The sequence below is a fragment of the Musca domestica genome, unplaced genomic scaffold (genome assembly GCF_030504385.1).
Source record: "Musca domestica strain aabys unplaced genomic scaffold, Musca_domestica.polishedcontigs.V.1.1 50, whole genome shotgun sequence".
NCBI lineage: Eukaryota > Metazoa > Arthropoda > Insecta > Diptera > Muscidae > Musca > Musca domestica.
The window spans coordinates 2,432,548-2,440,157 of NW_026712347.1; the positions used below are offsets into that span (position 1 = coordinate 2,432,548).

General features: G+C 35.0%; 1 protein-coding gene across 1 annotated transcript in view; it reads right to left on the reverse strand.

Moving 5' to 3' along the window:
* Nucleotides 1-3,777, reverse strand: part of LOC101897307 (sodium-dependent nutrient amino acid transporter 1) — a 28,242-nt gene extending 24,465 nt beyond the window's left edge. Inside the window, exon 1 of the mRNA XM_005188488.4 lies at nucleotides 3,329-3,777. The gene's annotated coding sequence lies outside the window, so the exon portion shown is untranslated. The remainder of the gene's footprint in view (nucleotides 1-3,328) is intronic.
* Nucleotides 3,778-7,610: the final 3,833 nt, after the last annotated feature.

Sequence of the window (7,610 nt, forward strand, 5' to 3'; positions counted from 1 at the left end):
GAATTTCAATGGCTTTAACCCGAGCTCATTTGTCAATATTTGCCGAATGGAATATTGCGATATGTTCAGCTCACGAGCCATTTTTCGGCTATTGCGACGCGGGTAGCAAGTCGATCAAGTCGCTTCTTTACTTTTCGAACCATTTCTGCTGATGTTGCTGTTTTCTTCCGTCCACTTCCTTGACGTCGGGTTACGCTACCCGTATCACGGATTTATTCACATTTAAATGCTGTAGTGCTCTAACGATAGCCACTTGTGATTTTCCAGCCAAATATAAAGAAATCACATTATCACGCTTGAATTCCATCACGAATAACTTTTTTTCTGGAAAATTCACGCCAAAGTGCTTTTGTACGCTTGTAAACATTATAATGAGCTGTCACTGGAATAATTTTAACAGCTAACGGACGAGTGACTTAGAAATGACAGCAGTCTGAAGTTGATTGCAGTTTTTTTTTCATTTCACCCTGTACACATGTCTATGAACGTAAAAGTGTAGTGAAGTAGCTGACTAACTGCCTGACGAAAATCAACGTCCAGAAGAAACGGCTGAAGCTAGAATTTTGAAATTTTATACAAGGAAGAGGCTGAGTTTTTGAAAACTCGTACTAAAAGGGTACGTAAAGTACTGCAATTTACTAAAAATTTAATACTTTGTATCGTACAAACGGAATTAGATAGAATTCTGAAATTTTAAATGAGACACTGATTGAGTGCAGGATAGATGTACCAAAGGGTTTTTAGAAATTTCATTACGAAAAGTTCTAACAGGGTACTAAACTTTAAAAATGGTATGTGAGTGAATAGGGCTAAAAACTTAAAATTTGGTATGTTTGTTGGCTGATTTTGGATATGTGTACGAATATTACTAAATGATACTAAATTTGGTACAATTTCGAACTGTGTGATCAAATAGTGATTGCAGTTTAAAATTTTGTATTAGAGTCGCTGTTTATCTGTAGCCTTAAACTATGTAGATGATTTTGGAAATGTGTATTACAATTGTACGAAAAGTGCTAAATGGTACCAAATTTGGTATTGGGTAAAAGAATAGTGATAAAATCCTGAAATTTAATATTTAGATAACTGATGGTATCTGAAATTGGGATTTGGCGGTGGTATGAAAATGCGCTTCTGCGAAAAGTACTAAATGGTACTAAATTTGGTATTAAGGGAAGGGATAGAGCTGAAATCCTAAAATTTGATAAAGATGTCACTATTGGTGTCTGTGGTTTACATGTGGAGGTGGTTTTGGAAATGTTGTTGTTTGAAAAGTACTAAGCGCTACTAAATTGTGTATTGGATGAAGGAATGGAGCAGAAATCTCGATATTTGTTATTGTTGCCTCTTTTTTCTTCTGGGATGTGGTTTTGGGAATGTTTCTTATATTTTTTTACAAAAGGTACTAAATGTTACTAAATTTGGTATTGGTATAAATAAAATCCTGAAATTTTATATTTGCATTACTCTGTCATAGATTTGGCGGTGGTTTGTAAATGCGTCCTATATTTGTGCGAAAAAGTACTAAATGGCACTAAATTTGGCATTGGGTGAAGGAATAGAGCTGAAGTCCAAAAATTTGATAAAGATGTCACTACTGGTGTCTGTGGTTAAGATGGAGGTGGTTTTGGAAATGTGTACTATAATTCTTCTAAATGGTACTAAATTGGTTAGTTAATGAAGGAATAGTGCTGATATCCCGATATTTGATTTTGAGGTCTCTTTTTGTATCTGGAATTGAGATATGGAACGTGTTTTGGACTGTACGAAAAGTGTGGTAATAAATTTGGGATTGGGTCTTAGGATAGAGCTGGAATTCTGATATTTGATTTGGAGGGGGTGGATTTAAATTTGTCATTAAGTAAATGTGTATAGCTTGAATCTTAAAATGTGATATTGAGGTCAAATTTGGTATTGATTTCTAGGATTTAGATATGTTGGTGGCCAACTTTTATTGTGAAAAGACGTTAAAATAGTTTTGGATAGAAAAACCACAAATCCATTTCCAATTCAATGCCAAATCTCAAACACATATACCACAAGTTATCTAATATCAAATTCCAGAATTTTATCTCTATCACTTCAACCAATACCAAATATAATATAATTTAGTACTTTTCGTACAGTTATAGTACACATTTCCAAGACCAACTTCATATCTCAACCACAGACACCAACAGTGACATCGTTATCAAATTTCAGGATTTCAGCTCTATTCCATCATCTAATACCAACTTTAGTACTATTCAGTACGTTTCGTACTTTAGTTCACATTTCCGAAACCACATCCTTATGTCCAGGCTACACATGAACTGCGACCCTAAACTCAAGTTTCTGATTTCAAGCACTATCTGTAAACTTAATACCAAATATTGTACTATTTAGTACTTTTCGTACACTTAGAGTACATATTTCCAAAACCAATAACCTACCACCAACAGGGATCCCTATACAAAATTTCAAAATGCCAGCTTCATCCATTCATCCTAAATCAAATTTAGTACTATTTAGTACAGTGTGCTCAATTAGTACTCATTTTCAAAACCACATTCATCTATCAATCTTTTTCAACATTGATTCCCAAATCAAATTGTTGAGATTTTAGCTCTATCCTTTCACATAATACCAAATGGTACCATTTAGGAAGTTTAGTACCATTTTAGAACTTATCTTCATTTTTAAGTTTTCAAAAACCCTATCCTGCTTTCCATCAGTCACACTCATTGCAAATTCTAGCTCACTCCATTTGTCCAATTCAAAGTATTCAGTTTTTAGTACATCTTAGTACTTTTCGTACCCTTTTAATACATATTTCCAAAAACCCAACCTTATCACACGCCTACGCACCAAGACTGACCCTCGTGGAGAATTTCTTCAATTTAATTGCAATTCTAGCTTCAGCTGGGCGTTGATCTTCGGTCAGTCAGTTATTTCACTACTCCTTTATCCAAATGGAGATAGATCGCCTTTAAGAACTCATGTAACTTTTACTAAAAAATGTTCTTTTTGATTTGTTCTCACGTTAAAAACACCATGGTACGGTCCAATCTAAACACTGTATGAGTCTTTCTCCTAAGATTTTCCTCACAAATCTAGAACTCTATCCATACTACAATGGGAAATCACGAATTTGACTCTTATATGCCACGAATATCACATTCCATTCTAGGCATTCAATTTTTTTACAAAATAAGAAATCGTTTTTAATTATTTTTCAATATTCCCCTACTGTTCGATGATCATAGAAATTAAAAGTTATTTTGTGAAATATGCTGGCGAAATGTCAATACATTTCCGCTTCAAAATGTCAATGTTTTGTTTTGATTACCTGTTTAGGGAAACCGTTGGGAATTTCACTTTTTCGCTTTTAATTTCGAACGAAATGTTTTACGTTTATTGTTCCGTAGCTACGGTTTTTCTTTTGTTTTCTTCAATTACTTCGATAACAAATAAATCGTTTGTTCTAACAAGAAAAAATTGTTGGAAATTATTTCGGCGTAATTGAAAATTAGATTGGATGGTTTCAAAAAAAACCTTGTTAAAATCACAACAACAATGTTGTTATTTTGTTATTATTTTTTTGCAATGGTTGTTTTTGTTTTTATTTTTCAAAAAATGTAAACTAGAATGAATGAAATACGATTTAAATGTTTGTTGTTTAACTGCTTTTTTTTATTGGTTGTTGTTTTGTTGTTGCTGTTATTATTGTTATTTTAGTCAGTTAAGCGATCACCGGTGTGTTGTGTTTAGCGTTAAGGCACCAACTGTTCTATGGGCTTTGCCGTTACAACGATGCGACCTAAACCCAGTCAAGTGAATACCAGCTGAGAGTTATTGGCGGGCGATATTAGTCACACAAAATCTCCTGGCTGGTAGATGTTGCCGCCCGAAAGCTAGCTGAAGCTAAAGGTGTAGCAACATTTTGCAAAAACACTCTCCCATGAGCGATGAACTTCAAAATCAACTCAAAACCAATTATTAGATAAATTCTAAGAATTTTCAAAATTTTTGAAACGAAATATTTGTGCATGCCAATACATTTATTGCCTTTGTTTTTTAATGGCTTGCTTGTGTTTTTTTTATTTGGCCAAGAAGTTTATGCTATCAAATTGCGATTTTAAATTTCTTTGACCGCAAATGGAAAAAGGTTATTTCTTTTAATCTGCACAACACAACGATAAAGTTTTACAATTGGATTTTGTGGAAATTCTAAAGTTAGCTTATCACATGTTTGCATTTTGACATTGGCATATCCAGTCAATGGCATTTAATTTTTATACCCTACATTATGACAAAAAGAAGGTTGGCTGTGATGTTTGTTTGTGAAGACAATGCAGATTGCATTTATTGGCCAATTGAGATGTTTTGTCGTTTTTATACCCTCCACCATAGCATGGAGGGAATATTAAGTTTGTCATTCCATTTTAGACCCCACAAAGTATATATATTCTTGATCAGCATAAAATTCTTTGTCGATTTAGCGATGTCCGTTCGTCTGTGGAAATCACTTTAGCTTCCGAACGAATTGAGGTAGACTGATAAAATTTCACTCAAATGTATATTATGTCTGCAGGACTTTTGGTATTAAAAATGGGCCATATAGGTCCAAGATTTTGTATAGGCCCCATATAACGGTACCTCCCGATATTCAGTATTTTGATGATTTTAACGACAATATTCATCGGAATTCTTTCAAATGTGGTATTTGATGTTCGTAATGGATGCTACAGCCTATGACAGGAGATTGTATGTGCAGGTCCACGTCTTCCTATAGCCGCCATATAACGGTACCCTCCGATATTCGGTATTTTGATGATCTTAGCGATATTTTTCACCGGAATTGTTTCAAATTTGGTATTTGAAGTTCGTAATGGATACTACAGCCTAACACAGAAAATTGTCTGTGCAGGTCCACGTCTTCGTATAGCCTCCATATAACGGTACCTGACAATATTCGGTATTTTCATGATTTTAGTGACATTATTCATCGGAGTAGTTTCAAATTAGGTATTTAGAGTTCGTAATGGATGCTACAGTCTGTGAAAGACAATTGTCTGTGCAGGTCCAGGTCTTCGTATAGCTCCGATATAACGGTACCTCCCTTTATACGGTATTTTGATGTTGTTAACTACATTATTCACCGTTTATTTCATGTTTCGAATTTGAATATGGTAATGGCTTATGATAAACAATGCCTATGTAGGTCCACGTCTTCGTATAAACCCCAATTTTAAAATTTTAACAGAATTTGTAACGGATTTTATTTGTTTAAACTTTCCAATTTCGTTCCAAATGGCTGAGGGCATTTAAAGTTCGGCCCGGCCTTTTTAACTTGTTTTAATTGAGCACTAATTATGTTATTATTTAAATGCCGTTTCTGGTACCGATAAATGATATAGTAGCAGTCGCTTTTGACCACAGATGTATTCCCTCCGTCTGTATCTGTTTATTTGAATATACTCTGATTTGGGTTATGATTTCTCACAATATTGAACCTTTATAGGTGAGGTACCAAAGAGGTTGTTCAATTTCATTCATTTTTAAATAAAATTGATAAAAAGTTATCGCAATACAAAATTTTACGGTTTCAGTTCTAATCCTTCACCCTGTACCAAATTTAGTTAAATTTAGGACTTTTCGTACATTTAAACTACACACTTCCAAAACCACCTCCATATCTCAACCTCAGATACCAACAGTGACCCTAATACAATTCTAAATACCAACAGAGGCCTCAATATGGAATTTCAGGATTTTAGCCCTATCTCCTAAGCCAATGACCAATTAAGTACCACTTAGTACTTTTCGAACAATTATAGTACACATTTGCACAAACACTTCCATAATGTAACATCAGACACCAACAGTGAAATCTATATTATACTCCAGGATTTCAGCTCTTTCCCTTCACCCAATACCAAAATTAGTACCATTTAGTACTTTTCGTTTAATTATAGTATACATTTCCAAAACTACATCCATATCATAATTCCAGAAACCAACAGTAACATCTATATCAAATTTTAGGATTTTAGCTCTATTCCTTAATACCACTCAGTACTTTTCGAACAAATATGGGACACATTTCCAAAAACACGTCCATATCTTAACCACAGACACCAAAAGTGACATCTGCATAACATTTCAGGATTTAGGCTTCATTCCTCCACCCAATACCCAATTTAGTTCCACTTAGAACTAGTATTGTACGAAAGTACAATTATAGTGCACATTTCCAAAAGCACCACCTTACCTCAATTCCAGATGCCAGCGCAGAACTCAATATCAAATTTCGATATTCCAGCCCTATCACTTCACGAAATGTCAAATTTAGTACCATTTAGTATTTGTCGTACAAATTTAGGACGAATTTCCAAGCCACAACCAAATCCCAAACACTGATGGTATCCCAATCTCAAATTTCAGAATTGTAGTTCAATCCCTCCACAATACAAACTCGGTACCATTCAGTACTTTTCGCACTATTATAGTACATATTTCTTAAACCACTTCCATATCTCAACACCAGATAACAACAGGGAGCTCAATATCAAATTTCAAGATTTCAGTTCTATGCCTTCACCCCATACCAAATTAAGTACTATTTTATACTTTTCCTACAATTTTAGTGTACATTTCCAAAATCACCTCCATATCTCAATTCTAAACACCGAAAGTGACATCTATATCAAATTTCTGGATTCTAAACCCTATACCTTCACCCAATACCAAATTTAGTACCATTTAGTACTATGCGTACAGGGTTGCCCATATTCGACGGACCCATCTGGCAACGCCATAACTTTTGACAGAGATGTCACATCCCTCAATGACATACCGCGTTTGAAGCGTCAGTCCAAGCAGATTTTTACCATGAACCAATACACGCCACGCGAGCGCTCTGAAATTTACATTCAACAGAAGAAGTCAATTGTGAAAACTCAACGTGCTTTTAAAACATTAAAAAATGTGAGAAGTGCGCCTTCTAAGAACACAATTAAGCGTTTATACGAACAATTTTCGACTGGTAAGGCTCTTTCTAATCCGAAGAGGCCATATAAAAGTCGACCAAGACGATCGGCCGAGAATATCGCTGCCGTACGAGCCAGTGTTGAGAGGTCCCCAAGAACATCCTAAAAACGCCGTTCTCAGCAGTTGGGCATGGCTCGGTCCACTTTACAACGGATTATTCGCATTGATTTGCATTTGTTCCCGTACAAAATTCAATTGACGCAAAGAATTTTGCCTGCGGACAAGCCTCGTCGATTGGAATGGGTCCAAAGGGCCCAAAGGTCCGTCGAATATGGGCAACCCTATACAAATATAGGACGCATTTCCAAACCACCGCCAAACCTGAAACACAGATACCATCGGTAATTTAAATATGAAATTTTAGAATTCCAGCTTTATCTCTTTACCGAATACCAAATATGGTACCATTTAGAGTTTTTCGTGCCAAAATAGTAGATATTTTTGACCCACTTCCATATGTTCAGGCTACACATGAACCGCGACGATAATACCAAATTTCAAATTTCAAGCACTATCTGTTCACCCTATATCAAATGGTATCAATTATACTACTATTTAGTACTGTTTGTGCACTTATA